Below are 27,808 nucleotides of genomic sequence, written 5' to 3'. Positions count from 1 at the left end.
TTTGCCAGGAGTATACCTTCTACAATACTAACAGTGGTATTATGATCTTCGGGTTGACCCACCACGTTAGTGTTACGCAGCCGCGTAGAAGAATCAATAGTGCTTCCCACTCTCTCATTATGTTGAACTATGAAGGGAAAGTCTAGCCTTTTGCTTTTCCCAGGATTCTGTAGGGGAGAAAGCTGTAAAATGGGGGGGGAGATCACATGCTCCTTACTAAGATTTAAATTAGGTGAGTCCGAGAGACCTGAATTCCCTCTAGACTGATCTAGCAAAATGGTAGTTCCACCGTTAAGCATGTTATCGTGGACAGTGATAAGTAAACTATCTTGACCCACCTCCGCCATTTCCCCTATTTGGGTCTCAGGAACAGTTATAAGCACAGGATCAGAATTAGCAGCATTGCTATCAGAATCTATAAGGGAGAGCGAAATAGGGGAAGCTACCTCACTAATTTTCCCAAGAGAAGATCGCTTGCCTGTAATTATATCTAATGAAAGGCGTTTTTCAACTATAGCAATTTCTTTCTCCAGTATAGCTGTAGAGCGTTTAAAAAATTGGTCAATTGTACCCGTATAAATGCCATTAGAAGTAGAGACCTGGATCTGCCTCTTTTTTCCAGATCTTAGGGTCATCTTTAAATCAACAAATAACCAAGTCAATAACTCAATAAAACGTGTATATGGTAATCAGTAATAGATCTAAGCTATTATGCTAACAATGGGAACACACGCCTAACGATGGTTAAATGCAAAGATAAAAATATGAACATTTACGTCAACAATGAAAAAGGACCATGTGTAGTTTGGGCGACATGTTTTAAAATGTTAGGGAGGTGGCCCAGCCCAGCCGCTGCCAGCCCCTGACGGCCACAGACGGCCCGCCCTTTGCCCGCTCTTAGCCTCGGGCGCTCCCGCGCGCTCCCGCGCAGCGGGGACAGTGACTGGCTATGAGCTAGTACGTGGGCGGGACAGGCAGGGAGAGCGACCCAGGTGTTACGGGTCAGAACCTCACGCAGGGACTCCTGGAACACTGAGTCCCTGCGGGTCTGCTCGCAGCCCCGCGGTCCTGTACAAGCGCGCGCAACCACGCCAGCAGCCCAGCACAGTCTAAGGGAGGCACAGTGGACAGCCCAACAGCAGCTTCAAGGGTCCAGCAAAAGTCCGGGGGTCCAAGGCGACGAAGCGGGACCCGCGAAGCGGGTCCGGCGAGGAGTAGCAACAGGGAAGAACCAAAGGTGAGTTTCCACGCTTTGAGAGCAGGTGTTAGTCCCAAAGATTTCCTCTGACACAGCCCTTCTTAATGACTGATACGTGGGCGGGACAGGCAGGGAGAGCGACCCAGGTGTTACGGGTCAGAACCTCACGCAGGGACTCCTGGAACACTGAGTCCCTGCGGGTCTGCTCGCAGCCCCGCGGTCCTGTACAAGCGCGCGCAACCACGCCAGCAGCCCAGCACAGTCTAAGGGAGGCACAGTGGACAGCCCAACAGCAGCTTCAAGGGTCCAGCAAAAGTCCGGGGGTCCAAGGCGACGAAGCGGGACCCGCGAAGCGGGTCCGGCGAGGAGTAGCAACAGGGAAGAACCAAAGGTGAGTTTCCACGCTTTGAGAGCAGGTGTTAGTCCCAAAGATTTCCTCTGACACAGCCCTTCTTAATGACTGATACGTGGGCGGGACAGGCAGGGAGAGCGACCCAGGTGTTACGGGTCAGAACCTCACGCAGGGACTCCTGGAACACTGAGTCCCTGCGGGTCTGCTCGCAGCCCCGCGGTCCTGTACAAGCGCGCGCAACCACGCCAGCAGCCCAGCACAGTCTAAGGGAGGCACAGTGGACAGCCCAACAGCAGCTTCAAGGGTCCAGCAAAAGTCCGGGGGTCCAAGGCGACGAAGCGGGACCCGCGAAGCGGGTCCGGCGAGGAGTAGCAACAGGGAAGAACCAAAGGTGAGTTTCCACGCTTTGAGAGCAGGTGTTAGTCCCAAATGGTTATCATCAATTTGGATTTGCTGGTAAAATATGAATGTTTTTTAACCGAATTTCAGTCACGAAACATTTATACATAATTTAAGAAATCAGTATTTGGAAGGGATGCCCTTTACACACCCTTTTTAAATACCAATTATGTTTTTAGTCTGAAAACTAAATTGCAATTCAGTAATGTGTTATCAAATCTCAATTTGGGTTTTGTACATTTAAAAAGCCATCTTGTGGCCTCAAATTGTCAAATTTGAACTTTGCAACTTTAAAATTGCTTTGTACACCAGGCCCCTAAATACAAGATCTGGCCCCAGATGTCTATAAGCTCTCGGAACCACTTGATCGGGTAGTCAAATTTCTTTATTCTCAAGCCTCAGTAAAGCCACCAGAGTACAATATAAGACTGGAATCATAAGAGCCTAACTTGAGAGAAAAAAAGGTAGTCAGTATCCCAGAGCCCTCTTATCCCTTTGTATTTTAAATGATTCTTTAGTTACAGTGAGCATTTACAATCAAATTCTATCTCTTTTCCCTTTTTAGTTTTCTTCAGGAGCCACCTCTCCTTGCTAGGAAAACAAGAGAGGGCAGCCTTCACACTTCCTGCATATGCCATCCTGCCTACTCCCATCACTGCCATTCCCTATTCCCATCTCTATATAAAGTTATATCTGGGTGGGATTCCTGAAAATTCTCACTGCTTTACATGCTTTTGATGTCTTTTCCTTTTAGATGGGTTATTAGACTTTGAGTTGTCAACCTTATTGTCCAACCAAGCTTACCTGTCTCTGCTTGTCTCAGTGACAGCTTTTTGTGTACCACAGTTTGCCTAGAAGTAAGACTAAAGTGTTGTGGCTTCTTACCAGTCACAATGATCATGAACTATCTGGTATTCATGAGGTTTTAGCAGCATTTCTTTTCTCTCTACTCTTTCACATATCCTATCTTGATGGCCTATGATCACTCTGGATGATTAACTTTATCCCAAACAAGTAAGCATATAACCTCTCTATTGCCACATTATTACATGTGCAGCTTTTCAAGTGACACCAAGCTCTCTTTGCAGTTCAAGAGACACTGGCTAAAAAAAGTTACAGGATGTAGTTGCTATTCTCTTTATGTTGGAGCAGAATTGGACTCATTCTATGGTGTGAGGCATCAGTCTGCATCTTAAAAATGTATTCCTCATACTATGAACCAGATTCACAAAAGGCATTTTGTAATACATGAAGTAGTACTACTCATGTGCTACAAAATGTTATTTAAAAATTTAAATATTAAGACCTCTGTCGCTCCTACCTTTTCTGTGCAGAGAACTCCACCACGTATGTGGCGATCTCTGCACACATAGACAGGATCAGGGAGAGTGCCTTGAAAAAGGGAAATACTTACTCCTAACTGGATGGGGTTTAGGGAGGGGTTCATGGAAAGACAATCACCCACCCACGAACATTGTTATTCCTAAACCGCACTTTGGGAGTTACTACAGCCAAAAAGGACCCAAAACTGTAACTTGATCAGCCTTGGAGTATGCCTAGCCCCATACATGATGCACCACTAGTACTACAACTCACTCAATGGACTTAATATAACATCCCATAGGAAATATTATTAAATCATTTAAATTATTTTGGCTTTTAGTTAAATATATAAATTGCTTTTAGTGTTAAAAGTTAGAGTTACAATTAATTAATTATTTTAAAACAATTGAAATGCTTCTAAACATTTAATAACATTAAATACATTTGACAATTAATACAAACCACTTAACTGTTAATTACATTTACTAAATATTAATTAAATGTTAAAATATTATTCAGGATGAGATTTTTAAATGTTGATTAAAAATAATATTTGTAAATTAAATTAATACATTTAAATGTTTAATAAACATTTATTTTGATGAGTGTACTTGCTGAATCATTTCATTTTTATTAATTATAGGTTAATAATACATATTTTACATTAAGGGGCTGAATATTATTTATATATTACTACTCCAACTGCAGTCTTTGCAACAGTAGGGATGGTGTTGGACTTAAATTCCAACACCAGTCCATCAATGCACCCCCTTTAGTTGCTGCAAACGACTTGTGGGGTAAAGTAATTCATGGTAACTCATGGTAACGCTGCATGCGGGGTACTGACTTCCTTGTAAAGACTGCTGGGAAAAGGATTTTTCCCTTGTCTGGTCTGTGCCATAGCTACCAGGTTTAAATTATTGAATCCTTTACTGGACCTCACAAGAATAGGGACATTATTACTTGTGTGAGACTACCATCCACCCCAATTAATAATCACTGTCCCGCACCTATCAAGGCCTATATCTTGTAAACATGTCTTCCAATTCCAGGAAGTCCCTTTATGTAGACAATACTGTACTATGGTTTTTATCCACGTTTGTTCCTGGTGAAGTTAAGACTTTTGGGATCTCTCCAGCAGGCTTAAGAGTACAAAGCAGGATTTGTGGCTTTCCAGTTCCATGCCTAGGCCATTGCAGGTAGTCCATGAAGGCTGTAGGTGCATGCTGCAACCGAGCTATCAACAATCCAAAGTAATGAAATTGTTATCCAACAGACAATCGATGGTGAGATCTTCCCTCACACCAGCTCAACTTTTGCACCCTTCCTATCCCATCAAGCTGCAAGGTAAATCAAGCTAATTGGATCTCATTGAGCCAATGGTTCTCATGGAAAGTGGTGAAGCCGTGCATATAGTGCAAGGTTAATGTTGCATCCTTGCTTTGGAATCTGGTCAAGCAGTCACCTTTATTCCATCAAAGAGAACATTTTGGCCCTGATTAAGAGTATAGATACTATTTATCACAATGGATAAATAATTACACCACGGGGTACGTTACTTATTTGGTGTGATACATAGTACCTATTACAAGCTTGTTTGGAAGAAAATGCAGATTTTGCTGTTTAACACACCAAATTCTGCATGACATGGTAAATATTGTATGCTTTTCTACTGTTAAATTTAAGTTTGACCAGCCAAAATTTAACAAAGGTTAAGGTATTTGATGCATCCAATAATTATGGGTTGTGTTAAATATACCCAAACTCATGATTCCGACCCCTGTGTAAACAGGAGTTTATGCAGGGGTCGGAATAGACTGATCCACTTTTTAACTGGCCCTTTGTAGGAAGTTGTGAATCTTTTTCGCACTTGAGCCAGAATCTTCAAATCCTCTGCCATCACCTCCATGATGACGATGAACATGTCAGCAATCAGGTCCTTATGTTACTAGTCAACATTAAAGGCCAGCTCTGTGGAATGGACTCCCTACCATTTTTAAAGAGTTCGTGAGTCTTGTCACCACAGTTTCAGAAGGCAGTCGAAGTCCATTTGCTAGCTAAGGGGGTGGGTGGCAGGGGGAGGGGAGAATTCCTTTGTAACACCAGCATTTGGCCTATATGTACTACTAAAGGGTTTTCCAATGGCCTCGGAACGCTGACATCCCAGAGGAATACCTAAGGGGTTCAAGGGGGTTGTTTGAAAGTATCTCCTGTCTTGTGTGACAGTCAATTATGTTGTCCCTTTGGTTTCCCCGTGGCAACCAAGCAGATGCCCTCGACAACCTCTAGTTTGAAGTCTGAATGCCGTGTGTCAGCAACTTACTGACTCAGATTCAAAAAGCAAGCCTCAGAAAGTTCTCAGGTAACAAATGACTGGACAGTACTTTGAAAATCACAACCTTCTTTTCATTTATCCATTCTTTGAAGTTCTTTGTACAACTATATATCCAAGACTTCAACGTTTCATGAGTCTTTTTATCAGTTTCCTTAAACTGGAGTTGGTACTGACCAATCAGGGCCTCATTCATTTTTATTTAATGCCATTTTGGGTAGCGTTGACATTCAATTCCATCATCACTTCTCTACCGCTAAAAGGCAAACACCAGACTAAGCATGCAGCCTTGCCCTCCTGTGTAATGTTATAGGCTTTACAGTCTAGGTCATTTGAAGCAAACCACGCAGACACATCCTTGCCCACAGAGTGCTTTTCAATTAGATCCTTGTGGATACAATGGCCAGGAGGGGCTTGATTTGCATGGGAATGTGCAGCCACATGAGCTCTGGAGTAGAGATGGGCTTCCAGACTTCCAACTTCATGTGCACAACTTTGATGGCATGAACCTAGTCCTTCTCACTTTCTAGCCACCTCCATCCCTTTCCCCCGCTATCTCTTTCTCCTTCTCAGGGCTCTTTTTCAATTTCTCAGATCTTTCTCTTCCTTCTCAGCATGCAGCATATTCCTCTGGAATAATCTTTGTGCATCTGCTGATTGAGCTTTTGCAACATCCACCTTGAAATCCATAATCTAGAGATGGATTTCTTTTGAGCCTTAGAAAGTCTCAGTACTGGAAGAAGCTACAGGACTGAATGAGGTTAAGGGCTGAGTTAAGATAAAAAAGTGGATCAGGGACTGCTTACATTTTCAGGAGCTCTTCCACTCTATACACAGGCAGTATATTGAAAAAGATTCCAATGATGTAGACTTGTTCCCTGAATGTTCTTTTATTGTCCAAGGATACATGCCTTTCAAATCTATCCCTTTCCCTTATATGATCTGATCCATTTTTACTTTAGAAGATATTAGGTGCTGAACTTTATTGTGCTGCGATAGTGTGTTGCCCAAGGCCAAGACTCAGATTTCACTGCTAGCCACCAATGCCAGACTGATTTCTCCGAAGTAGGCAGGTACAGGGGTAACCAAACTCTTAAAGAGGAAAACCCTATGGTGCCTGGACATCAATTCTCCAGGTACCAAACCCACAAAAGAAATTGGGTCTCAACTAAGCCTCCTTCATTCCTAGGGTAGACATGCTAACAGCCACGGCTAGACTCAAGGAAGGTGTGTGTAAGAGAATAGGTAAAGTACAAGACAGTTATCACAGTTGCAAATACAGTATAATTCAATACAAATTTCCAGCTAAGTCGGTGTGTTACTCATACTTCTCACTTTTAATAGCATCTTATATTTACTATTATGTACATTTGCAGTATACGCAGTCTTCTGAAAAAATGCAAATCACACAATAAATGAAATGTAACACAGTAATTGAACAGTGAACTGGAAATCTCACAGTGGAAAGGTAATCTAATGTGAGCACTGGTAAGCATTCTATAACACACAATGCAGTATTGAAAACCAAATAACTGACTAAATACTTTATATCATTTTTACTAAGCTTTAATATTTGTGATGTCCCCATACAGAGCTTGTGCTATGTATACATAGAACAGAAAGGAGAAGAGCCAAAGGAATGCAGAATAGAGACAGAAACACAAGATCCCAAACAGCTAATATTCACACATTTTGACAAACATTCTAGATAATTGGAAGAATGTGATCTTTCCACCCGAAAGATGTTCTCTGTATCTTTTCTGTAGTTGGTTAGTGTTTGCAAGTCTAGATTTGTGTGGACAACTAAAGAACGCAATCAAAAGCGAACTTAAATTTCAACTACAATGTTGATAGTAATTGTTTGTTAATAACAGACTTGTGGAGTAGTGATAGCATCATGCATCACATCAAATCTGATGCTGGGTTACTGGAAGAGACAAAAGGCATGGTCAATGGAGAAGTGGCAAAATCCCATGGTTATTTGGATGTGGTATATACATGATCTTCTCATCATTTGGGATGGGGACATTGTGGAACTAGAAGATTATATTTGTACTTTGGATAATGATACATTTATATCTTTGATATACTCTAATATATAGTTAGGAGAAGATACAATGTATGGGGTTAGAGCTGTATGTTGATCTGGAGAAAGAAGTGTCACACTCTAGACTTTTCACAAAAACTGACAGCCACTAATAATGCCATACATACTAGAAGTTCTTATCTGAAGACTATTATCACCTCCAGTTACCCCAGGGCGAGTTTGTTCATACAAGAAGAATGTGCTAGAATATTGTGGAATGTGAACAGGAAATACATAGAACGATATGAAGTTTTCAAGTGAGAGAATACTCACTTGGCACATTACATAGAGCCTGAAATAGGGTACGTGGTTGTAAAAGAGTTTGGTTATTTAGAAGGCAGGGAATAAGATAGACACCCCTAAATGTAGGTTCATTACCATATTTTCAGGACTTACCTAAAAATGTTCAGAAAACATTGTAGAATTCTGAAATTGGATCCTGATATAAAAGGATTGTATTACTCAATTCCCTGGCATTACTTATAAGAGATCTAGACCTATTGGTAAGATGGTGACTAAACATTATGGGCCTGATTACGATGTCGGTGAACCGCCATCGTAATGCAAATTACTGCCTGCCAGATTGTGATGGCGGGCGGTGGCTGGCGGGTGGAAATCCTGACTGCCACGGATCCAACAGAGGCAATCGTTACGCTTCCCTGACGGACCACCCCGTATCCTCAGAATGTTGGTGGTGCCTAGCAGGCACCGCCCGCCAGAGTAGGATGCTGGATCCCTGCCAGCCTTTCCATGGCGGTTCCCCTGCCACGGAAAGTATGGCGGAGATGGACTTTGGGGGCCCGTTGTTGGCCCCATTGAGCTGGGCAACTTCAGTTGTGCACTTGGGGGCACCTATGGTGCCCCCCTAAATTTCCCTGCACCATGGGGAGGCACCGCGTGGTGCTTGCCACGTACTGCAGGGAAATGCAAAACAGGCATTTTTTTCATTGCGGCAGGTGTTGCAGCCAGCAGCACCTGGTGCAATGGGGAACATGTACAATGCGACCGCCACAGTGGCGGTCACATTGTAATTGGGCCTGTGGAATCCCCGACACTATGTTTGGTGGTCCCCATCTCCGTTATGTCCGCCTGCCATCCTAACCAGGCCCTATGTTTCCAGTAGGAGAGATCAGAACAGTTTAACAGATAAAATGCAAAGATTTTTTGAGTACGGTAAATGTAAGTTGTGTCATAATGATTATCAATGGGAAAATATGTCCATAAGGTTTATTAATTGTTTGACTGATTTTGTTGTATATGTCGTGATTTTCCCTTGCAATCTCATGGATGTGGATAGGGCTATTCATTAAATGAAAGTATTAGTCTTTGAACATGTGAGAGGCATCAATAATACTGCACCTAGTAGTAACTTCACATTTTTCCCTCTAGGAATACTACTGCTACTACTACTAGGTGCATTCTTACATATCTCCCCCCACCCCCCTCAAAACAGGGTGTGGAGTCTTCTAGAACAGGATTTAAGAGCACAAAGTCACCACTATTACATTCTTACCTGTCGGTGGAAGTCTTAACACCTGGGGCGGAGATCTCCATATGGTTAAGTATAGGAAATGTTATATACTTAAATATTTATTAACAATTAGGATATATTCATGTAAAATAACTTAAAATAATCATTATTAATTTAGAACTAAAACTAATTAAAAGTTATATCAAAACAGCACATTGAGTTAAATGTTTATAAAATAATTAATCAATTAAAAAATATGAATTAAATATATAATTATTATTATTTAAACTAATTTTAGAAACTCTCACCATCACTTTCATGTTTATATTGAATTACTATTTAATAAATTTTACTAAATCTTATATGTTTTGTCATCTGAAATTAATTTGATTTTTGTTAGAAGTGTAAAGGTTTTATTTAATTATTTGTAAACAAAATATTTAATGTTATTCTATTTAATTTAAAAAGTATTTTAAATCGAATATAATTTTTTTAAACATTTTCATAGTTGTCATTTAAAATTCAAACTCATTTAGTTTACTTATCATTATTTCCTATGGGGTATTATGTTATGTCCCTGCCACCTTTACTTTTCTGGGACTGTGTTGAAGTAACTGTCCTTTTTGACTGTAATAACTTTAGAATAGTAATGAATAGCATGGGGCTTATTGGTGGGTCTTTGTGTTTGGATGTCTCTACCCAAACCCCTAAACCCCTTCTTTTACACGTTCCTACGCTAATCAGTATCCCTCCCTAATCCCCTGCCATTTAGTAATAAGTATTCCTCATTTCCAACCAGTTCACTAGGTTCATCCCATATTTATTACTTAAGCATATTACTACGTGTGCAGCTAATTCTGCAAGTAGTTTGTAAAAAGGCCCCTATATTTTTATCTCAATTTCAGTGCTGATTTGCCTATGAAGGCAGTATTTATGGTCTTGCATTATTTGTATTTATATAGCGACCTATGTTTGTATTTCATCCTTCAATTACAATGACGTTTAGCCATGCAGAGCAGGGGCTGAGACCAGGACCTGACCTGGTCAGATCAAACTTGGTTGTGCACTGCTTTTAACCAGGAACAGCAGGGATGGGTCGCTGCTCTTCGTCCAGCTTACCACGGGTGACTAACCCTGCTGTGTATAGCCTTCAGCCATGCGTAACAGGGGTTGGACATTGGACATGTCTAATAGAGTGGACCTGTGCCTAACCTGCAGTTAGGTTTGGGTGCAAGGCATGGAAGCAGGCGACCAACCCCAACTGAACACATTACATATGCCCTTTTACCATGCACCTGAGGAATGGGGCACAGGGCCTGCCCTGATGCTGATGCCCAAAGGCTGGGTCATAGTGCCAGGTCTTTGACCTGGACTTTCTTTTAAATTTTTTTAGAGATTTGTAAATGGATTTACACTAAATCAATGAAAGCGCCCTTTCTGAGTAAAGTTCTATTGTCATGTCAAGTTTGGAGTAAATTTGTTCAGTTGTTTGTGCTATAAGCACTTGCGCCCTGACCATGCACTGCTTATTACCACACATATTACATCACACATAACATCTTCTATGACATCATTGATAACATCAGTGCAACATTTAAAAATACATCATTGATGACAACACTGTGCATGCGGGGGGCACGAGCTCTGGTTACTTCAGTTAACCATACCTGGTGAAGTTCAATGGTTTTAACAGACATTTTCACCTCACTATAGCATCACTTTAGCTTTTCAGTGAATTTCTCAGTTTTTTTTAAATAAAGTAAAATATTATAACCATACCTACCTACAACTATACTTTGAAACTTGTTTTTTCAGGGGATATATATTTATATATACACACATACATGCACACACACACATATTTATATATATATATATTCACTGAAAAAAACATAGGTTTCACACACGTTATAGTTAGGAATTAGCATTTAAAAAACCTTGCAAATTCACTAAAAAAACAATAGGTTTCACACATGTTATAGTTAGCTGGACATTTCACTCGTACAAAACCATTGAAATTCCCCTGTTATAGTTAGTTCAGCTAACTATAACTCGCGCGCCCGCAATCCACTGCTGATGACGTCACATATCACATCACTCATGACATGGTCAGTGACATCACTCATGACATCACTGATGACATCTCAAATGACATCACTGATGACATCACTGATGACATCATCCTTGTGTAGGAGTGGCAGACCTCCTCTTATCTGAATATAAACTTTGATACACACATTGAAAAATACAAACTAAGGTTTTGAATACTATAGAGATACCAATACCAGTTAGAACAACCTATTCAGTAATTCCAAAATCTACATATGCATCCACTCATTCATCAACACTTCTATATAGTCACTCATACATGTACTCAGTCATCATATGTACTCATACACCTATACATCCTGTTACACACCTACACTCATACATAGAGTTACTCACACACATACTCACACATGCAAATAAACATCCATTTACTTGCATGTACAGCTACACACACACCAGTACACTTACTTCTACAGAAACGTACACATACTTACTCTCTAAAACAATCACTTATAGAAACACATACTTATTTATACAGGAACTCTTCCAATCTCTCACTCTCATATATCCTCACTTATATACATCAATACTCACATATACTAGTTCAAAACATATGGACTTACTCATAAAGACACTATTGAGACAGCCATTCACTCTCGTACTCACCCATACACACACTCATCCACCCATACTGTCCTGCTCACATACTGTCTTCAAAATAGATACAAACAGTGAGTCACTCATTCATGCATCCATACGCTAAGTAACATCCCTCACTGAATCATACAGACACTCATACTGATACTCTAAAAACGAACTAATAACCCATATACACACTCATGTAGCTACTCACCAACCCATGCAGCCACTTATACACAAAGCGAGACGCTAATTCCTAACTATAACGTGTGTGAAACCTATGGTTTTTTAAGTGAATTTGCAAGGTTTTTTAAATGCTAATTTATGAATGTATTATTATATTTTTTAAATATTTATTTTACAATAAGCTACCTATGTATATAGTTATAGATTGACTGTATCCTGTAATATGGAATGGCTCAGCTCTTTTTTTTTTTTATTTGGATAAAGTTGAACAGCATAGTTAATATCCTCTATAAACTTATAATCACTTGAAATTTTTTTTTTTAGGGTTTTTGACCATGCGCGCACTGTATGCGCACGGTGCGTGCATGGTGCGCGCATGCGTATGTGCTCCGTGTGCGCATGCGTACGTGCTCCACGTGCGCATGCGTACGTCGTGCGTGCTCCTTGAGCGTGTGCTCCATACGCGCATGCGCGCGTGCTCCGTATGCGCATGCTCCGTACGCGCATGCGCACGTGCTCGCACGGTGCGCGCACGGCAAATCATGTGATTAAGAAACAACACTTTTCATTGGTTTATAGTAGTTTCAGGTCATGTGATTAAGAAACAACACTTTTCATTGGTTTATAGTAGTTTCAGTTCCAGAAACTTCCAACACCACACCCACTCCCCTCATTATTTCTTCTGATTCCCTGGGAGAAGGAGCTGAGCAGCTTTTCCAGTACTCCAGTACTTGAGAATGGCAGAGCAGCAGTCATCTTCTGGGAGTGAGCAGGTGACCCTTGTGCCACAGAGACAGACAAAACAGAAAGACTCTTTTATATGGCAAGTTTTTTACATTTCCAGAGGGGCAGAAGAAGGTGAATGCTCCAAAAGTCACCTGCACTATTTGTGGTGTTGTCTTATCAAGAGGAGATCCTAAAAAGAAATCCTCTTTTAGTGTTTTCACTATGATCAGGCACGTTAAAGGAGTACATCCTGTGGCTTATGCTCGAGCTGCTAGAGACAACCCTCCAGCAGCTCAGCCGAGCACATCCGCAGCAGCTCAGCCGAGCACATCATCGGCAGCTCAGCCGAGCACTTCATCTGCGGCGGCAGCTTCACCTGCTTCTGTTCCTCTGGATATGCACCCTCTGTTCAAGAGGGTGCATATACGGTGCAATGCGTGCAATGCTCTTCTCTCTTATGGTGACACCAGCATTCCCCTAATAGAGAGCAAGATACAGCAGCACACATGCGGCACCCCATCATTTTTTTCATTTTCATGGGAAAATGCATGGGGAAAACGCGTTTTGGGACCCCCCTTTTTTCTCAGCCCCCGCTTGACGAATCACCCAGAGACTTTCAGGGTAGGAGCTGAGCGGAGCGCCCCATTAGTTTTGAAAATTTCGCGAGGATTCGTCAACCAGCGCCAAAGTTATTCAAAATAGAATTTTGAGATTTCCTATGGAAACTCGGTCCTAACTATAACTATCACTGAAAAAAACATAGGTTTCAGGGGTGTTATAGTTAGCTGGACATTTCCCTCGTACAAAACCCTAGAAATTCCCCTGTTATAGTTAGTTCAGCTAACTATACCTCGCGCCCCCGCAATGCACTGCTGATGACGTCACGTATTACATCACTCATGACATGGTCAGTGACATTACTCATGACATCACTGATGACATCTCAAATGACATCACTGATGACATCACTGATGACGTCATCCAGTGACTGTGTGTTTCTGCAAAGTTTAAATATATTTTATATATTGATAGTGAAAGGCCGGTGGAAGAATGAATGGGTGTACACGTGTGTGAATGTAGGATTTTCGAGGTGCGTAACTGACTCTATAAGTGAGTAATTAAATGTATCTTACTGCGGACTAGTGACTAAACTGTATGAATGTCTGTATGTGTCTGTGTGTAGTTGTATAAGTGGCTGCATGGTTTTGTGAATAGCTATATGAGTGTCTATATGGGTTATTGATTGGTTGTCTGAGTGTTTGTGTGGGTAGGGTGTGTGTGACTCTATGCATAGATGTGTGAGTGGGTGATTCTATGGGTGCATGGTTTTAAGAGTGCATCTGTGATCAACTGTATGGTTGGGTGAGTGTATGTATGGGTGTGTTAGGGATTGAATGTATATCTCAGTGGTACATGTGTGACTAACTACATATGTGAAAGGCAGTATATATGCGTTTAAGAGTATATAAGTGGGTATATGTGAGAGTGTGTAATTGTGAGAGTGGCTGTATGGATGAGTGTGTGCTTGTATCAATGATTGTAAAAGAGCGTAAGAATGTGGTACTATTTTTATGAGTAAGTGAACTTGAGTGTGTTTAACTGTATAGGTGAGTAAATTGGACTGTGTTTAATTACTTGTACGACTGACTAGGTGTGTCAGTACCTCAATGGATGATTGGCGGTCTGTGAGTGTCTATATAGGTGTATAAATGCATATGATAGTCTTGTACGGAGTGACTGTAAGTATGAGTGACTGTACAGATGAGTGAGTGGAGGTGTATGTAGACCTAAGAGTTAATGAGTGGGTATGTAGCTATTGGTATTGGAGTATCTATGGTTTTGAGAATGGACGTCTGAAATTTTGAGTTGGTGTATCAAAGGTTAAATTAGGGTGTGAGAAGATGCAGTAATTTATCACATGGATGATGTCATCAGTGATGTCATCAGTGATGTTGTTTGAGATGTCATCAGTGATGTCATGAGTGATGTAATATGTGACGTCATCAGCAGTGCATTGCGGGGGCGCGAGTTGTAGTTAGCTGAACTAACTATAACAGGGGAATTTCTAGGGTTTTGTACGAGGGAAATGTCCAGCTAACTATAACACCCCTGAAACCTATGGTTTTTTCAGTGAATTTCTAAGGTTTTTTAAATGCCAATTCCTAACTATAACGTGCATGAAATCTATGGTTTTTTCAGTGAATTTCAAAGGTTTTTTAAATGCTAATTCCTATCTATAACTTATCTCTGAAGATATCATGTTTAATGATTTTCATTGGATTTGGATATTTTTCAAATTCAGTGTGTCAATTTTATTAATTACGTTTTTTTTAAAAATACTTTTTTATCACCATTTTTTAAACTTATTTTTTCAATTAATTCTTTTAAAAATTAAAAAATATTATTTGAACTTAATGGGTTTTTCAAACATAGTTTTTTAACTATATGTTCAAAACTTTATTTTATATATATTTTTTCAATGTGTTTGGATCCGCGCACCCTAAGCGCACCGTTCTCGATCCCGACGCGATAGCATCTGCACATGAGAAGCGTTGGGTACGTGTTTAGTGCCCGATTGCAATGCGACCGGTACGCGACTCCCAGCCTATACGCGCCACGTTCGATGTACGTAACACGACGTTTACGCGTTTACGCGCTTCCGCGATGCGTCATCTGCGTCAATGACGCGGCAGGTGCGCGGATCCCGCAAAATATTTAACATTTAAAAAAACATATATATATGTATTTCATGTGAATATTAATTGAAGACAAACTCTAAACTAGTCTTAAAACTAATATATTTTCACATCTAATCCTATATTTTTTTTTTTATTCAATTTCGAGGATGCGCGCTGGGTGCGTGCTGCGTACGCGAAGGGTGCGCGGATCCCATGTGACCTGCAAAAAAAGAGATTTGATTGGTTCATTACACTTCCTCTTCTAACTATTGAAAGACCCTACCCATTTCAATCATTCTTCTTTGACCTTCTTTAGAGCACCATCTCTTTGGAGAGAAGAAGATTTTTTAGACTAAGTTTACACTTAGCTCTAACTTTTTTCGACCAAAAATGGCTTCAGGGCAGCAGGCATCACCTGCATTACCTCATACTTCTGGGGATGAATTTTTGGCGGAGGCACCACCCAAAGAACGTTTTTCTTCAATGGTTTGGAAATTTTTTACTTTTCCCGAGGTGCAGAATAAGACCAATGCCACCTTGGTCACGTTCAAGATTTGCAAAAGAGTCCTGTCGCGAGGGGATCCTAACAAGAAATACTCGTGCGGCACAGCAAATATGATGAAGCACATGAGGACCCTTCATCCAAACAATCTTGCATGAGAAGAGTGCCGACGGATGAGAAACACTCCTGCTCCTGCGCCATCCACCTCATCGCAGCCGAGCACCTCAAGAGTGCATCCATCAGCCCAAACCTTGGACATCCGTCCTCAATTTCAATTTTTAAAGGTGCTCTGTACTAAGTGCAATGCGACTTTGTGCTATGGTGAGCAGTCAATCGATCTGATCTGCCACCGGCAAGAAAGTCACATTTGCTAGGTTTTTTTTGTGTTTTGTTTTTATTGTTTCCTGAAGTTCATTGTTTGGTTTCTCCTTTTTTTTTTTTTGTTTTTGTTTTGCAGAAAACCCCCCAAAAGTTACAAATTGTTCAGAAAACTCAAAAAAAATTATAAAAGAAGAAAGAAGAAAAAAACAAGTTCTTGTAAGAACTAACTTTCCTGGTTTAAAAAAAGAGCTAAATTTCTTTGTTAGTGTTAGTTTAGATGAATGTATGTGTATGTGTAGTACGTAATTGACTGAATGAATGCATTAGTAGCGTATGGTGAATGTATCAGTGCAGAACTATGAGGAAGTGCTGCAGCATCACACAGTAACCTCTTTAACTGCAGTGTGCTGTAGTACTTCCAAAGCACAGGGATGCAACATATGTACATAAATATGTTGCAAATCTATGCTTCTGTCTGCACGGCTACTTAAACTGCAGCCATGTGGTGACAAAGGCACCCTTTTACCATAGTGCAAGGATATCTGTGTCAGACACACCTTCCTGCACAAAAAGAATGAGAAAATGCATTTTTTCTCCTTCAATGTATGCTGAACATTTCAGCATGCATTGAAGATATAAAAATGTGGAGAAATTAAAACAATTCTCCTTGTTGTGCTTTCCTACACCAATTTTAGAATGGTGCACCATTCACACACATATCGAGATTTATGATTTCTGATAAATCTAGACATGTGTCTTGTTCTATGATGATTAAGTGCAATCATGCACAACAACACTTATGGAACACCCTTTCAACACAAAGTGGTCTGCATGATGAGGTTGTATTTAGATGGAGTATAAAAAGTGCACAGAGTGCCTTTTTCTCTCTTTGTAAATATGAAAGAGTACCTTACACAATAACTATGTTACAAAAAGTGACATATTTCCAGTTTTAAAATTCCTTGCGAATGATAAAAGGTAAGCACAGAGTTTTGTCTGCAAAGATGTTCAAAGAAGAATGATTGAAATAATTGTGGTCCTTCAATAGCTAAAATAGGAAATATTAACAACCCCTCAAATCTCTTTTTTAGCAGGTCACATGATATCTGATTATGGTCAGATTTCAAAACTACATAGGTATAAACAGAGTGTTTTTAGAAACATGTTTCAACTTTTTAGCTTCTTGCAGACCTCCTCATTCTACATATTGAGACTTAGTTAAACTTACCTTCACAGTAATAGGAATAAGAAATGGTACACATTTTTTTCACATTTTCATTCCAATCTAAATTCATAAAAATTGCTTATTTTAAAATTTGGATCTGTGAAAGAAAAGGAAAACAAAATATAACATTTAATAATACATTTTTTACAACACAGCATAATTTCCACAAAGTAATTTTTTTGCCATTTTTGCTGTTCTCAGAATATATTAAATTTCACTAAAAATAGTGATTTCAATCGAACTCATCACTTAACAGTGGGCAAAAAAAAACAATCTCAAAAATTGTTAAATAAAAACCAACATGCTATTCTCAAAAAAAACCAAGATACAAATCACAGATATATAAAATGCATACAGCTAACAAAATTTTATAAGTTTAACTTACAAAAACTGTAAATGTTGTCACTTTAAAATATTCACCGAATCTAAGGATGAATTTTTGGAGGATGCATCATGCCCACAACTTTTTCCTTCAGTGATGTGGAAATTTTCTACTTTTCTCGAGGGGCAAACAAAGACCAATGCCACCTTCGTCACGCGCAAGATTTGCAAAAGAGTTCTGTTATGAGGGGATCCTAACAAAAAATACTCGTGTGGCACAGCAAGTATGATGAAACACCTAAGGACCCTTCATCCAAACAATCTTGCACGAGAAGAGTGCAAACAGATGAGAAACACTCCTGTTCTGTATCTGTAAAAAAGAATCACAAATAAATGTATATTAATAACTTTCAAATTTATACTATTCCATTACTGTACAAACACATTTTATATAAAAATTGACTAAGAAACTATAGCCCTGAACCACAAGTGTGACGATGGTTAAAACACTACATGCAGAGTGCATACTACTTTGAAGCAGTTCATGCCCTAAAGCCTACCTCACTAAAAGACTACATGCTAACTGACTAAATTATTACAGTACTATAAGGAGACACACTGGGTGAGGGACAGGGTGTTTGCTAGAAGTGTATGAATACTAACTAGGGAATTGAAGGTGTGAAAGACAACTGTGTAGGTGATTAGAGGACTGCATCTATACTGCATAGGCATTTAAAGCAGTCCATGTGCTAAGGCCTGGCTCACTGCATGACTACTTGGGTACTGACTGAATGATTAGAGTACAGCAAGGAGAGTGCCTAGGGGAATTTATAAGTGGTAGGCTTTTCGCACAGGGAATGGATTAGTACTTGGTACTGAATGGGTCACTAGAGCAGTGCAAAGGTAGTGACAGGATGTTTGCTGGACTGTATGGATACTGACTAGGGAATTGAAAGTGTGAAAGACAAGTGTCTAGGTGGTTAGAAGACTGCATACATTGTGGATAGGGGTTTGAAGCAGTCCATGTGCTAAGGCCTGGCTCAGTGCATGAATACTTAGGCACTGACTGAATGATTAGAGTACTCCAAAGATAGTATCTTGGTGAATTTATAAGTGTTTGGGTTTTGGCACAGTGAATGGATTAGTACATGATGCTGAATGGGTCACTAGAGGTCTGCAAAGGGAGTTACAGGGTGTTTCCTGGAAGTGTATGGATACTGACTAGCGAATTGAAAATGTGAAAGACAAGTGTATAGTATGTTAGAAGACTGCATGCATACTACATAGACATTTCAAACAATCTATGTGGTAATGTATGGTTCACAACATGAGTACTTGGAAACTGACTAAATCATCAGACTACTGCTAGCTTAGTGCCTGGGTAAAACTTTTAAATTTTCAGTTCTGGCACAGTGAAGAGAATAGTACATGGTACTGCACTTTAGTGTCAAACCCTGACTCATTTTATCAATGCATAAGCAAAGAATAGCTTCTAAACCTACTAAAACAACATGACCGATTTTCAAACAGTTATCTGTCATCAAATACACTATGTTACCAAATGCTTCTCTCACAATCCTTACCCAAATGTACACAGACTCACAGTGTGATTTTAGACATCAACACTATCCCTAGCAGTTTACCAAAACTCATTCACTAGTCTAGAAGAGGTAATGGTACTGCACACAATCTACATATTTAAGTACAGCACATTAGTGTCAAAGCATGACTCATTTAATCAACGCATAAGCAAAGACTGGCTTCTAATGCTACTAAAACTTGTCAACAAGACAGGTTTTAAAACAGTTATCTGTCAGCAAATACACGATATTACCACATACTTCTCTCACAGTGGTTCCCAAATGCACACAGACTCACAGTGTGATTCTAGACAAGCAACACTATCCCTAGCAGCTTACCAAAACTCATTCACTACTGTGCAAGGGGTAAGGAGACTACACACAATCTACATATTAAAGTACAGCACATTAGTCTCAAAGCATGACTTATTTTATCAATTCATAAGCAAACACTGGCTTCTAACGCTACTAAAACTTGACAACATGACAGGTTTTACAACAGTTACCAAATGCTTCTCTCACAGTGGTTCCCAAATGCACACATACTCACTGTGTGATTCTAGACAAACAACACTATCCCTTGCACTATACCAAAAAACATCTCTTCATCTAGAAGAAGTACTACATTTTAGTATAGATACATAACATAACTCATTTCACAAATTCATAAACAATGACTGGTTTCTAATTCTACCAAAATATAAAAACAGCACAGTTATCTGTCTGCAAACACATGAAAAACACAAATGCTTATCACAGAATGGTTTCTACATGCACACACACTGTCAATAAGATTGTAGAGAAAAAAAGTACTCCCTACACTTTAGCAGGAGAAATACATTAGTCTGATTAAAATGAAAATAGTCTACATACATCCCCTCACAATTAAATAACTCACCTTTCAAGTTGTTTTGTCGATTAAAAAGTATATCAGTCACTCACCATATTTTCTTTTACAGAATCTCTGCACTGTGCACCTCTCAGCAAAAACAAAGAATGGAAAAGTTTCCCTTTCATTTTCATCACATATACATGTAAACATCAAATCACAATCCTTCACACATAAACTCAAAAGCAAACACACATTTCTATTGGTTAGACATTTCAACCCATTCCAACTGAAATACATTTCAACCCTTCCCCCAATCTGCCTTCTACCTGTTACCATAGAAACAGCTCATGGAACACTGCACTGAGCACACAGGTCACAAGTTCAGCACACAATGTTGCTAAACAAGACAGGAAGTGTGCTTGACTTTTCAACATATCAGCTTATCATATATAATGTTCCTTACAATCTGTTTTTGTCAACCAATAAGAATCATACCTTTAAAAAACAGAAATATACACCCTACCTTTCAGTGTAGAAAGTAGTCATACAACCAATGATTTCTTGTCTTTTTTCAAAAAATAATTCCGTGGATCCGCGCACCCAACGCGAGAGAATCCGTGCACCCAACGCGGTAGGATGCGTGACCGTGCGCGCATTTCGCCGTTTATAAAAGAAAAAAGAAATGGGACTCCAGGGGTTCCTTCTAGGACCCCCTAAGCACCTCTAGAGGGTCAGAGTATTTCCACTCTGCCCCCTTTATATGTTTTACACACTTATTCCCCTTGCTTCTTCAGCCTCGCTTCTACCGAGGCAGAAAATGGCCGCCAACAGTTCCTAGTTTCGAATGTAGACAGACACTCGACAGCCAATTAGCATTCAGCGTGCGATCGGGAGGGTGCGCGCTCGGTTCGGGGAGGATGCGCTTACGGTGTGGGTAGGGTCCGTGGATCCTCCCCGGCCATAGATATTTATGTACTTTTAATTCTAATTTTCTCAGGAACTACTGAACGGATTCACACCATTTATGCAAAAGGCATGAGTCTGAACTGAGGACTACCTCTTTGCCAAATTTGGTGTCATTCCGTTCAGCGGTTCGGCCTGTAGCTGCAACACCAGATCCTATCGGAAATTGCATGGGGAAAACGTGTTTTGGACACCCCTTTTTTCTGGGCCCCCGCTTGACAAATCACCACGAAACTTTCAGGGTAGGAGCGGAGCGGAGCTGGCCAAAGTTTGGAAACTTTTGCGAGGATTCGTCAACCGGCGCCAGACTTATTGGGAATTGAATGTTGCGGATTTCCTATGGAAAATAGGTCCTAACTATAACTACCTACTGGCGACCGCCAGTAGGTAATATATATATATAGATATATAGATATATATATATAGACACGCATGCACACACACAAACACACACATATATTTTGGGCTTGGTTTTGGTCTCATGGACCTTTGCCAAGACATGAAGAAAACAATTCATCACATTGTTTTACAAACAACACTTGTATGGAAAAATACACGTATGTTCAAAAGCTCACTTTCTTTTTGCATTTAGCATTTGTAAATGTTGTTGTATCTGAATAAAACTCCATGTTACAATTGTGTGCGGTCTGTAAAATACCATGTGCAACAATGTGAACAAAATAATAATTACCCTTCCTTCACAGCAGAACACTTTAGGCAATGAGTTGTATTCACAAATTGTCTGGTTGCACCACTATCCCAACAATGTCCTGTACAAGGCGGAGATGCCTGAATCTTTTATATCTTAAAATAAATCTGTACTCTATTTATGGCACTGGCAAGACTAAATTGCACCATAAATGGGGTTCAGATTTTGTTGATTAAACAATGGATAATGGTAATGGCAGAGTATGTTATTATACACATACAAAGCATCCCGCCTAAAATGACAACGTTGTGCTATATGCTATTTGTTATCAGGTGGAACACCGCCTGCCTAGAGGCATGGAAGGAAAGGATTCCTTTTCATTAAATAACCCTCACACATTCTAATAGTGCCATGCTTCATCATCGGGTTGACCCTGGCTCCTAACAGACACGGTGGGCTAGACTATGTTCAAGAGAGCACTTAAAAGAAAAAGACCAGGGGGGCATAAAGATTAAAAATCCTCTGACTTTCTCCAAGGTATCCCTTTATTAGTGGAGTAGTCAGGGATGTCAGGGATGTTAAAAATAATATAAAGTTGGTATTAGGAGCAAATGGTCCTATGACTAGAAACTTACTCCTTAAATAAGGAATGTATGTTCATCTCTGGTCAGCTCATGGTCTGGTAAGTTAAAATGTGTTCTTTCACTTAAGTGTTTTATTTGCTTGTGGATTTCCTACGATGTTTGGGAGTTTGTGTGGAAGTGTAGTGATGCAGCATGTAAAACAAAATGTTATATACCTCCTCTATTTTGCATGAAATTAATTACATAATCATTCTAACAATTAACTCGTACTAATTAGTTTGAAGTGAGACATTACTAACCAACCCTTATACCTTGATAAACACAAGATACATGTGGGACTAAAATGCTAATTGCATGGCGGAACAACTAATGATTTAACTGTGGTATGCAAACTAACTTTAGATTGTGGTGAAATAGAAAATTGCATAATTTATGTTGCTTTTGTGATGGTTTGTGCTTTCAGTACTGTAGAATGGTGAGTATTATTGCTTTAAATGTTGCTACAAGCTAGGAAAATACTAATATGCTTTGGGATTAGAGTGAGATTAAACATTAGAATCTTCATTTCTATATTTTAATTACTGTTATGTCTGTTCTTGCTTAAGTTGGCATTTGGGCCTGCTAGGCCGCAGTACTTAAGATGGAGGTCCTATGAAGCCGCCGTCATGTGATCGCGATGACTTCAGCGCAGAATCAGATGGCTCTGGGAATCTCCAAGTGACCCCAGCCTTTGCGACATCGTGTTCCCTGTCAAGGATAGGAGCATTGAGGGTTGCCAAGTGATGGACGGTGTGAACCACCAAGGGGACAATGGAGTACCTGTACAAGGATGCTTGCTTGTTATTACTTTTGGAACTTTCGCCTGTGAACCGACTGGATAATATACATTTTGCGCTTTGCTATGCCAAGTCTCATGGAAAACCAGTTGGTCCTGGGAAACTTTGAGAAATTACAAGCTGACCCCGGACCATCCAATCTGAACGTTTTCTACCCCTAAATTGTTGCATGTTGATCTGAAGTTAGAGTGAAAAGGGTAAAAAATACCCTCATCCGCCATAGGGGGGTGGTTCACTTGGCTGATCGTCCATGGGTCTACGTTGAGCTGATGAAGATTTCCATGGTTTTACCATGGTTTTCTTTGATTTTCGGGAAGTTATTTCATCTGATGGTTTGATTATTGCTGTGGCTCGGACATTTTATCTCGGAGATTGTAGCAGAGAATTTGGATATTTGGTAACTATCAAATGCATTTTCTAAATCTATGCTTATTTTCCAAAAGATTCGACTTTCTCCTTGAAATAAACCGAATTATGTTATAATCTGTAGTGCCTAAATGCTAATGCAGAGCAAATTAAGATTAGATAAACAAATTTGGATTAATCAGAAATGAGTTTGTGATTCTTTAATTGAGTACGGAAATTAATCAAATGTTTCCTAGGCTTTAATTGTGTTTTAGCTGGTTCTAATACACCATCAACCAGTCCAAGTAATTGGTCCGTCGACCAAGTGGTGGAGTGCCTTGATGTTAAGGTCAGGATTCTATCGGGGCATATGTATATAATGTATATTATGTAAAGAAATTTAATCCTGATAGGTAATAAGGTACCCACATGTCCAGCGCTTTTTCTCCTGTGTATGGATTCGAGTGAGACGAGTACATGTTACTGTTATGGGCACCACCAATGAATGAGTGTATGGATGAGTGGTTGTGATGACGAGTCTGTTACATAGGGAGAATATGTAAATTTGCCCTTGACGCGGAAGCAGTTTTCTTGGTAGCAAATTGATGGTTTTATTGCATTGGTTTGGTGATTATTGATTTATGTTTAACTCTTTATGGTGAGTTTGTGTTTCGTTTTATTGTCAAATGTTTTGAAGACTTCCAGGAAGTAGGAAGTTGGTTGCCCTGTATGAAGGCAGGGGGAAATGTGTGGCAAGTGAAGTCGCACAGTGCATTGTCTGATTTCAAAGTGGTAACATTTTTCGTAGGAATGTGTGTGAGTGAAACAGTAATAGGTTTTCTTGTGAAACTCTGGCCTTAATTCTCAGGAGCATTGTAGTCTCCACATGTGTTTTATCCCCAGAGAAACAGGTTAGCCTTTTGCTCGTTAGAAGGGTAAGGTAGAGGGAAGTGCTACTTTATCAGCGTAACGGAAAATTCTGTGGTAGTGTAGAGGTAAGCGCTGCCTACTGGAAAGACAGAATTCTTGTGTAAATGAATAAAACTATCTCTTTGGTTTAGCGAAACAGGAAATGGAGATGTTTTATGTTGTTACTAACATATTTTGAGTAAAGAAAACGTAAGAAAGGTTTTGCCAATAATTTTGTAAAGGAGGGTCAGCAAGAGCAGGAGTAGCGAGAAAGGCTGACATCAGAAAGACCGCGCTGGGATTGGTCAACTGTAGAGAGACGAAGCTTTCACTGATTGGTGAGTGGTGTGAGGCACGCTGGGAGTGGAGAATTTCAGGAGTGACGTAGACGCCCAAGATTGGTGCGTTAGTGTGAGTCGCGCTGGGATTGGACAGAATACGGAGAAGGCGTGAAGGAAGTGATTTGCAAAGCTTAGTTGATTAAAACTTTGAAAATTAAAAATGATGTACTACGATCCACCTGAGAAAGAGAAAAAATTATGGTTTGGGAAAATTAAAGGCCTATTTAAGAAGGATAAGCCGATTGTGACTAGAGAAGGACAGATACTTCCTCCACCTAAATCGCCTGCCTCTTTCATGGTAGCGAAATATGGTTATCATACGTGTATCTGGTTAGAAAATTGGGCAAGGTATACCAAAGATGATGGAGTACTAGCATTTCCAGAAAGTGGTTCGTTTAGTTTGGCTGTATTACGAAATTTAAGAGAAAGGATGATGAAGTTAGAACCGAAACCCAGACCTACCCAATTCAAGGCTTTGACTGAATGGGAAGAAGAGATGTATGAAAGGGAAAGGCACCGGAGTGGAAGAAGGTATAATTACATGTTTGGTAGACATTGTGGTCAAGAAAGTCATGATGACAGAATGAGAAGATGGTGGAATGCGAATATGACTGATGGTATGTTTCCTCTGAGAAATGCTGAAGAGACGAGTGGCAGAAAATGTACAGAAGAGAGAAATAACACAGGGTCAGAAGGTTATATATATGGAGTGAGTGAATCAGAAGATGAAGTGCTGGAGGACATGTTCTATAAAAATCCACCCCCATATCAACCGAATTCCATGTTAATGACGCCGAGTGCACCGGTAAAAGAAACCGTAATGGATAAACATTTTGAGCAAACACCACCTAATTTGGGGAAAATTAATCCATTTAAAGATTCTGAAATGCCACAACCCATTAGAACTGGAAATGAAAATTCAGTCGAGTTAGCTAGAACTACATTGGAATTAACTGAGAAAATTAGAGAGTTAACTAAGAATATGGAAGCAGTGACTGTGCCTGTAACTATAGGGCCGGTGATGCCTGTATTTGATAAACAGAAAGGTAGTGAGCATTGTTTAACAGTTCCTTACAATTGTGGTAGGCAAAAGGAGACAGAAAGAAGTGGAAATGAGAGGAAATGAATGGAAGAATATGGCAGGAACATCAGGTTTAGGTACTCCTAAAAATGTAACTGTAAATCAAAGTCCAGCGAGTAGGGCACTTATGACAACAGAATCAGCAACTGAAACCCCAGAGAGAATAACAGATAAAATAAGAACCGAGACAACCCCGGTAGGACCTACATCTGAAGAATTAAGTGATTGGTTAAGAAGTTTACAGAGAAAAGATACAGAACCACAACCGCTAGATGTAGCAAAATTAAAGGTAACATTAGAAGAATTAATCGTAGGAACCATTCCAACTGAAAAATTAAAAGCATATCAGGATGAGGAGCTAATGTTCCTCTGCAAAAGTATAACTTGGAGAGCGAGAACTTTGCATGAAAAATTAGAAGAGACAGCGAGTGAAATGGGAATTGATTTTGAGAAAATAAGGTCATTGCAAAAACCATATAGGGTAGGTTTTTCCGAAAAGGATATTGAAAACTTCCATACTGCAGGAAGGTTGACCCAAATTAAAGAACTGATTGCTTTACTAAGGAAATGGGGTGATGTGGATCGGTGGAAAAGTAGATGGTTACGAAAAAGTGAGGGAACTACAGAAAGGGCTTTCTCAGCATTCCCGGTGAGAGAAAAAGAGTCAGTGGTAACAGAATATCCCATGAGAGAAATCCGAGGAGGAGGATATGTGCATGTCCCTTGGACTAGACAGGATATTTTGTCATTTACCAATGATTTTCCAAGGTTAAGAGAAAAACCGGTTGAATGGTACCGACAGGTAGAAAGGTTTGTCAAACTTTCAAAGGTATTGTGGATAGATCTGAACGGTCTTTTTAATATAATTGTGCCTGCAGATTTATGGGCAGAATGTAAAATTACAATAGATTGGCCAACGCAAGAGTATCCTAGGGATCCTAAGACGGGAGCCCCTTATCCGGAAGTAATGAAAAAATATGATCAGGTAATTACCTTTTTGAAAAATAAAGTACCTCCGAAAGAAACTGATTGGGTAAAAATTGACAGAACTCACCAAGAGGCTAAAGAATCTGTACATGCGTATTATGAGAGTTTATTGTTAGCTTTTAAGCAATATAGTGGAGATGAGAAATTAAGCGAAAAGGATTTGAGTCATTTTGTGTACAGATTTGTTTATGGTTTAAAGCCTGAGGTTAGTGAAATGATCTAACAACATACAGTAGATTGGCAGAATAAAAAGATAGATGAAGTGTTACAACATGCAAAATATTTTAGTGATGAAATTGAAGCCAAACAACGTAAGCTGAAAGAAAAGGCAATGTGGGCACAGGTAGCTGAGCGACAAGAAGCCCAGTTGATCAAGCAAGCTAATGGTATGGGCCAAGCAAAACAAAAAAACAAATATTGGAAAAGGAAAAGGACAGGTCAGCATAGAGGAAGATAAAAAGAAGTGGCCATGTCATAATTGCGGAACATTAGGGCATTGTAATCCGAGTGTAAGTTACCACCGAGAGCTAATGGAGATAATTCATCATTGAATCCACAGGTGCAGAATGAGGTGAGTTGCCAACCGCCGCGACAGCAGCAGGTTGTTACCCAACAGTGTCAGGTGCCAAAGCCACCTTTTCCACAGCACGTAAATCCTCAGAGATACAGTAATGAGACAGGATTCTACACTAAAGAACAGGTAACAAAGCTACTGTGTGCTAGTGCTTTTTCGCAGTATTGGCTGCAATGCGATGAGAGTGAGTCAGAGGAGAGTTATTGACGGTGCCTAGGAGAGGAAGAGGAGTGCATACTTGGCGCAACTCTAGGGGTAGACCAGACAGGACCCTTTGTGGATGGAAAGGTGAATGAAGAGAACATTACTTTCCTAGTAG

Source organism: Triturus cristatus, chromosome 5_2 (genome assembly GCF_964204655.1).
Source record: "Triturus cristatus chromosome 5_2, aTriCri1.1, whole genome shotgun sequence".
In the NCBI taxonomy this organism is placed as follows: Eukaryota; Metazoa; Chordata; class Amphibia; order Caudata; family Salamandridae; genus Triturus; species Triturus cristatus.
This window is presented reverse-complemented; position numbering follows the sequence as displayed.